Here is a 7670-nt window from a genome sequence, read left to right on the forward strand (position 1 = left end):
TTAGTTCGAAATAAGAAAACGCGTAATTTATCTTACATAAGATTTTAAAAAAAAGATACTGTCGATAGAGTTATTAAAATGCAATTTTTATGAGACATTTCGGACAGGCCTTCCCTTATCGATGAACGAATAAATTAACTTCTCACATGTGAGCTATTGTAGGTAGCCAGAATCCCGGACGAACATGGGTTGCTGGGAGTAACTCCGTTATATGCATATTCAATATGAAGTTTCAATACATTCTCATGCTGCACATCGCTCCAAGCCTATTTTCATCAGAACAACAAGAGCCCTCTGAGTTATTTTGAAATATTTCATGTTAGTAGGTACTCCAAAAAAAGACAGGAAAACCTATGATGGAAATCAAAACTATATCTTACACCTTTTACGAAATTCAAAAGTGAAGGCCTTTGTTAAAAATATCATACATATTATGAACCAATATAGTCTAGAAGGACGCGCTATAGCTAACTCTTAGTAGAAAAAGTCGCCTATTTCTATATCAAAACAAAACGTCCGTCAGCTCGTGTGTTCTACCCTCGACCCAAAATGGGGATAATATCGCTTAAGGATAAACCAACCATCCATGGGTTTAGGATGATAGTGTTCCTATACAGTAGATAGGGACTGTGGTACACACGTAGAAACAATTCAGTCCACCTCACAGAGCTACAAACAAGGGAACATATAGAAGACACACATGATCAATTAATAAATCTTCCACATCGGGTAACATGTACCAAATTTTATACGAGAATTTATAAATTTTTGACCATGCCTGATGGGACACAAAACGTGCCACACTGTCAGACACCATACACCATATGTGTGGCAATATCTACCACTAATTGGAACCACCTCGAGCTGCAGTAGAGCTTTGGCAGAAAAATAGATTTTTCAGGATGTTATTGCAGCATCAAATCTAATAAATAATGTGCTCGCACACATTTATTTCGGCTTCGCGTAAGAGGGATGAACTTGATAACGTCTAGGTTGTACTATTTTATATTAAATTTGAGTACATTACGTAGATTTTGGATTTTTTTTAAAACTTATTTTCGTATTACAAAGATAATACCATATTTTTTATTGGATGTTTTTTAAATCTCCCATTGGAAGTTATTATGCAATCGGTCCAATTTCTCGTATTAAAAATGTTTCCAGGTCCATAAAATCTAAATCAATAGTTTTAAGTAGGATGTACGTGTGTGTCAATATTAATAACATTTTTTTTGAAGATTAAAATATAAAGCTGAGCTGAAAGGGAGATTAAAAATATCCGCTCAGAAGTTTATTTTATATAATTATTGAAAAGTGGTGACACATTTAACGTACCGCAGAAATGTAGGTACTAATCAATGATTAAAGCAACTTCAAATGAATTTTATATTAAACACTGTAATTGGATTCAAAATTTATATGAATTAGAGATAAAATTCAACAAACAGTTGAGTTTTATAAATAAAAAAAAAACAAATAATTATCATGTTACCATTTATCATTTGCATTTGTATTGCATTGCAAAAATTACGTTTTTGACATCTGCTAAAATTATTTGAAAATATTAGTGTCAGTTTTCTTTTACAAAAACTAAAAAACCTAAACAAATAAACGGTGATTTTTTAAGAGCTTGAGAACTTTTTTTAAAAAAAAAACGCATAAAATTTGCAAAATCTCATCGATTCTTTATTTGAAACGTTAGATTGGTCCATGACATTTACTTTTTGAAGATAATTTCATTTAAATGTTGACCGCGGCTGCGTCTTAGGTGGTCCATTCGGAAAGTCCAATTTTGGGTAACTTTTTCGAGCATTTCGGCCGGAATAGCCCGAATTTCTTCGGAAATGTTGTCTTTCAAAGCTGGAATAGTTGCTGGCTTATTTGTGTAGGCTTTAGACTTGACGTAGCCCCACAAAATAGTCTAAAGGCGTCAAATCGCATGATCTTGGTGGCCAACTTACCGGTCCATTCCTTGAGATGAATTGTTCTTCGAAGTTTTTCCTCAAAATGGTCATAGAATCGCGAGCTGTGTGGCATGTAGCGCCATCTTGTTGAAACCACATGTCAACCAAGTTCAGTTCTTCCATTTTTGGCAACAAAAAGTTTGTTAGCATTGAACGATAGCGATCGCCATTCACCGTAACGTTGCGTCCAACAGCATCTTTGAAAAAATACGGTCCAATGATTCGACCAGCGTACAAACCACACCAAACAGTGCATTTTTCGGGATGCATGGGCAGTTCTTGAACGGCTTCTGGTTGCTCTTCACTCCAAATGCGGCAATTTTGCTTATTTACGTAGCCATTCAACCAGAAATGAGCCTCATCGCTGAACAAAATTTGTCTATAAAAAAGCGGATTTTCTGCCAACTTTTCTAGAGCCCATTCACATTCATTGCAAGCGTTGCTCGTTAGTAAGTCTATTCATGATGAAATGTCAAAACATACTGAGCATCTTTCTCTTTGACACCATGTCCGAAATCCCGCGTGATCTGTCAAATACTAATGCATGAAAATCCTAACCTCAAAAAAATCACCATTTACTACTGACACTTTCAAATATTAATTTTAAACTCAGATATCTTGGCAAAATTTAAAGATATGTGTAACTTCCCAGAGGAAATTATTGTATTCGGTTCAATTTTTCGAATTAAAAATTCTGATATTTCTCGAAGTTTTAATATCTGTAGGGACTAAATTAAAGATTTTTAGTGAGATGTTTGTGCTTGCGTGTGTTCGTACGTTTTTACTTACTTACTTACTTAAGGTTGCGCTACAGTCCGGGGCGGACCTGGGCCTCAACCAACAATGGTCTCCAGCCAGCTCGGTCCCTAGCTAGCTGTCCCTAGTTTCGCACGCCAAGTTGGTTGAGGTCCTCTCCCACCTGGATGCGCCACCTGAGTCGCGGTCTTCCTCTACTGCGCCGTCCCTCGGGATTGGATTCGAAGACCTTCCGGGCTGGAGCGTTGATGTCCATCCGCTCTACATGACCTAGCCATCTAAGCCGTTGGACTTTGATTCTGCTAACTAGGTCAGTGTCGCTATACAGCCCGTACAGCTCGTCGTTATATCTTCTCCTCCATTCTCCATCTATGCGTACGGGACCAAAAATCGCCCGAAGAATTTTTCTCTCGAAGCATCCTAAGACACTCTCATCTTTCTTTGACATGGTCCAGGCCTCAGCCCCATAAATGAGAACCGGGATGATGAGTGTCTTATAGATGGTGATTTTACATGCTCGAGAGACGACTTTTTACCTTCGAAGTCCAAAGAAGCAGCGATTTGCAAGATTTATTCTTCGTTTGATTTCAGCGCTGGTGTCGTTGTCTGCATTAATAGCGGTGCCTAGGTAGACAAAGTCCTTAACTACCTCAAAGTTATAGCTGTCCATGCGGTGACGTTTTGACTAAGACGTCGTCGTTCAATGTCCTCTTTGATGACAGCATTTACTTAGTCTTGCCCTCATTGACCACTAAACCCATCTTCTTCGCTTCCGTTGCAATGTTCAAAAAGGCTACGCTGACATCACGCTTTGATATTCCAATTATGACAATATCATCTGCATATCCGAGTAATTGGATGGACCTCTGGAAGATTGTGCCTCTCGTGTTGACGGTTGAGTTTTGCACAATTCTTTCCAGAAAGATGTTGAAGAAGTCGCATGACAGTCGCCTTGTCTTAAGCCTTTTTTGGCATCAAATGCATCGGTGAGTTATTTTCCGACCTTTAAAGAGCAGCGTTTATTCTTCATCGTCATTCTGCACAAACGGATAAGTTTTACAGGGATGCCAAAACTAGACATTGCTCGGTAGAGCTCTTTCCTAGAGATGCTGTCATACGCGGCTTTAAAATCGATAAAGAGATGGTGGGTATCGATTTGAAGCTTCTGGGTTTTTTCCAAGATCTGCTGTAGACTGAATATTTGGTCGAAAGTGGACTTTCCTGGTCTGAAGCCACACTAATAAGGAGCAATCAGGTTGTTCACGAATGGCTTCAGACGTTCACATAATACGGCAGAGAGGATCTTATACGCAATGTTAAGGAGACTGTGGCCTCTGTCTGATAGATGTTCTAGAAATGCAAAATGAGAAAGGCAAGAGTCACTGTTGAATGAGAACGCATTCGAAGTTTGGCGTTCGACCTTGCAGAAAAAATGGGTATGAAGCACAAATTTAACACAGAAACTTAAAAACCAGGTTATACATGATTGGCATTCTTTTTGAAAAGGAACAAGGACATTTCGTTGAGAAAACCTAAATTACTTTTTTCTCCCGTGAATCATTCAGCAACGAATGACTTTTTCAAAATTCTCGAGACAATTTTGACCGACAAAAATTTAATATACAAGCTCAGCAATGTTTTTAATACAGACGAAAGTAGTTTTAGGTAAGGTTTTGACTAAAAAAGGTGCGAAAGACATCCATGACTTACTGCCCAAGTAAAGGGTGAAAATGTCACTTTAATAGGGTGCTGCAACGCAGAGCGAAATATTTTGCCACCTGTATTAATTAAGAAAGGAGTAAACAAAAAAACAAATTTTGATGAACCACCATAAAGCGAGGGTAATGACGCGGTACCAGGCTAAACATTTGATTGGGGCTGCATGGCGGAAAGCAGCAACAGCCGCAAATGGAGTTTTGAGATTCAGGGCTTCCAGAATATTCCCCTTTACCGCTCAAACTATTCCGGGTCACTTCTTTAGGATTCATCTGCAACGACTCATCATCCAGATTCGTCTGCAAATTAAACCCAAGAATCAACAGTTTTCTATCCATTATCGTTTGCATCTTAAGATGACCAACCAACCAATTCAGCTTCCTGAAACTGCTACTATTCACGCAACAGTATTTGAATTAACTATTCCAACCACAATTAACACCGCGCACTCCTGCAACTATTTAGAAAATGAAACCCTCACTTCATCGTTCTTCAATAACCCCTCACCAACCAAACTTCTTCAAGAACTTTCACCACTGCCAAAGATTTCAACACCAAATTTGTCAGGACGAAGGCAGTTTGCAAAGGGGTTTAACTACCCCTAACTCAATTGCAAACAAAATCCCTAAACCTAAAAAGGCTAAAAAAGCAAAAAAGAGAATCTAAAAACCCAAAAACGAATAATGAGTTAAATAAGCCAGCAAAAGACCTAAACAACTGTGGCGAATGTTGGGAAAACTATTTTTTAACAATGGAAAAAGGAGGTTATGTCACGCGCAAAAGACGTCGGAAATGGCTCCATGAAAATTTTACCGGGTACAAGAAACCTGATGAGGAACGAAAACAACATGTTCCACACCAAAGTACAAAAAAGAATTTAATATGCGGAAACTCTCCCACACATCGAAGGAGAGTTGGTGTACTTAATAATTTTTTATTTTTGGTTAATTGAATTGAAAACTATTAAATTTCAAGTTAACATAGTATAAAAATTGATTTTTTAAAAACCGCGGTATCTATCCCGCTTTAAAATAAAAAAATTGAATTAGCTTTGCGGTTTAAAGTGCATCATAAATTGGTATATTACTCATCAGTTAACTATTAGTCAAAAACCTTGTTAATAGGCAACTTATGTTCGTGTGTTCACTTCAAGTTTTGTCTAACTTAGAACTTAAGCATGCTTATGCTATATGTATAAACTATATATAATTATTTCAATAGTATTTTGGCCTCAACCAAAACCCCTTGTATATTAAAAAAAATCCTTTGTTTTAAAAATTTATACCGGAACCAAGAAGAATCTCTCACTCTGTGTTGAATTTAATCAAAAATTGGCGTTTTTTTAAGTGTGGCAATATAAATCATTACTATGTCAAAAGTCAATGTTTTAGGGTCCTTCATTGCTTTTCATACTTCTCCAATGTCCAATAATAGGAGTGTATAGTTATTTACCATGCGGATTTGTGTGTGCTACACTGCAGCGCACTGCATACATAATATTTGATTTATACATGAAAACTGTTTGACTCAGAGCCAATACCACTTGTACTTAGATTCATCTTCACACTTTGATGCAGCATTAACCCTGGCCGACAATATAGCAATCATATAAATACGTATGTCTATAAAATCTAATAACGTCAGTCTACCATATTATACCATCATTTTAAACTATCGTATAGAGTACTCCAAATTCTGGCATATCCATATCGTTTATATAATATACCCACTTTTGTCTCGACATCACATTTAAACGATGACGACGACTTTTGCTTCCATTTTTTTCTCACTAAACAAAAGATTAAAGAGTATAACATCAGCCAAATAAAAAAGATACATTAAAATAAACAAGTGTACTCATATGACGAATAAAAGAGTTGGCAACTTATTTAAAAAGAAATTTTCAAAAAGTGAAAATACTATACAAAAATGATAAAGAACTGCCTCGCCTCAGTCAAGTCGCCAAAAAACAAGACATTGTAATCAAGCATGTTGATTTTTTCGTTTATGGTTTATTTAAGTTGTCTGGGCATTTTAATTAGATTTGCATGCCTAGCGTTTCAAAGAAAAATTGTATTCTAGGCTTTCCACAATTTGTGTGTATTTTGGATTAAAAGAAAGCGTCTTTAAATGTCTCCATCATTTGAAAGGCAAAGGAGGATTAAAAAAAAGTATACCTAAAAAAACTAGAAAAAAAGGCTCACACTGATAACTTCCCATCCTGTCTGTCGTATTGTCTTGTTGAAAACTTCAACAAAATGTTCCTAACAATGTTTTGTGTGAAAAAAATTCTCTCGATACTTGATTCGAAAACCATCTCTTATCAGTTTTTTGTTGTTTTTGCAGGTTTTCGTTTGTTGTTGAAAATGTTTTCAGTTGATTTTTTTTAAGAAAGTGCGAAAAACATTTGGCATATTATGAAATAGTTTCATTTCAAATCTATTTTTGTTAAACAGATTTTTAGTCGAAAACCAATTTTTACCAATTTTGGTAGAAATTTCTTGAAAATTTTGATTTCTTATGTAAAAAAAAATATAGACTTTTTTTTAATTTAGCACACAATGAAATCATTTTAAAGTCAATACTTTCATCTATTAACGATTTATTGAGAATCAAACATCAATTTTTGAAAATTTTGCGTACTATTTTTTGTAGATCTTATTTTGTATGTAAAAATCGATTTTTGGATTTTTTAACAAATTTTACTAAATATCAAACAAAACATTTTCTATAAGATGAAATTAGTTTGAAACGAATATTTCTGATTTTGAAAAAGATACTGAAGGGGAAAATCAATTTTTACCAACTTTTGTTAGTGTTTTTTATAAGGTTTTTATTTTTTGTAAAAATCGATTTTACTTAATATTTTACAAGATGTCAAAAACGTTATTCTTTGTTGCAAAAATTATTTTGACAATTATTTTTTTAAGTGTTTTGATTTATAAAAAAACTCAATTTATATTTTTCCAAAATTTTGTTTGTTGGGTATCACACCACAATATATAATATAAAATTTAATTAAAGCCAATAGCGTTTAGTTTTGGGTTAACCAAATTTTTAACTTTTTTTGAAATTGGTATGTCAAAAAAAAACAACCCAATCAATTCCTAGAGTCTAAATAAAAGACTTTTAGAGAGATGTCTGTGCGTGCGTAAGTACGTAGACTGTAGGGACCTTGAAACGTCGAAAAATGTAAAAACTTTCAATTCGACAAATCGGAACGATACAATAAAT

This window comes from Eupeodes corollae, chromosome 1 (genome assembly GCF_945859685.1).
Source record: "Eupeodes corollae chromosome 1, idEupCoro1.1, whole genome shotgun sequence".
NCBI lineage: Eukaryota > Metazoa > Arthropoda > Insecta > Diptera > Syrphidae > Eupeodes > Eupeodes corollae.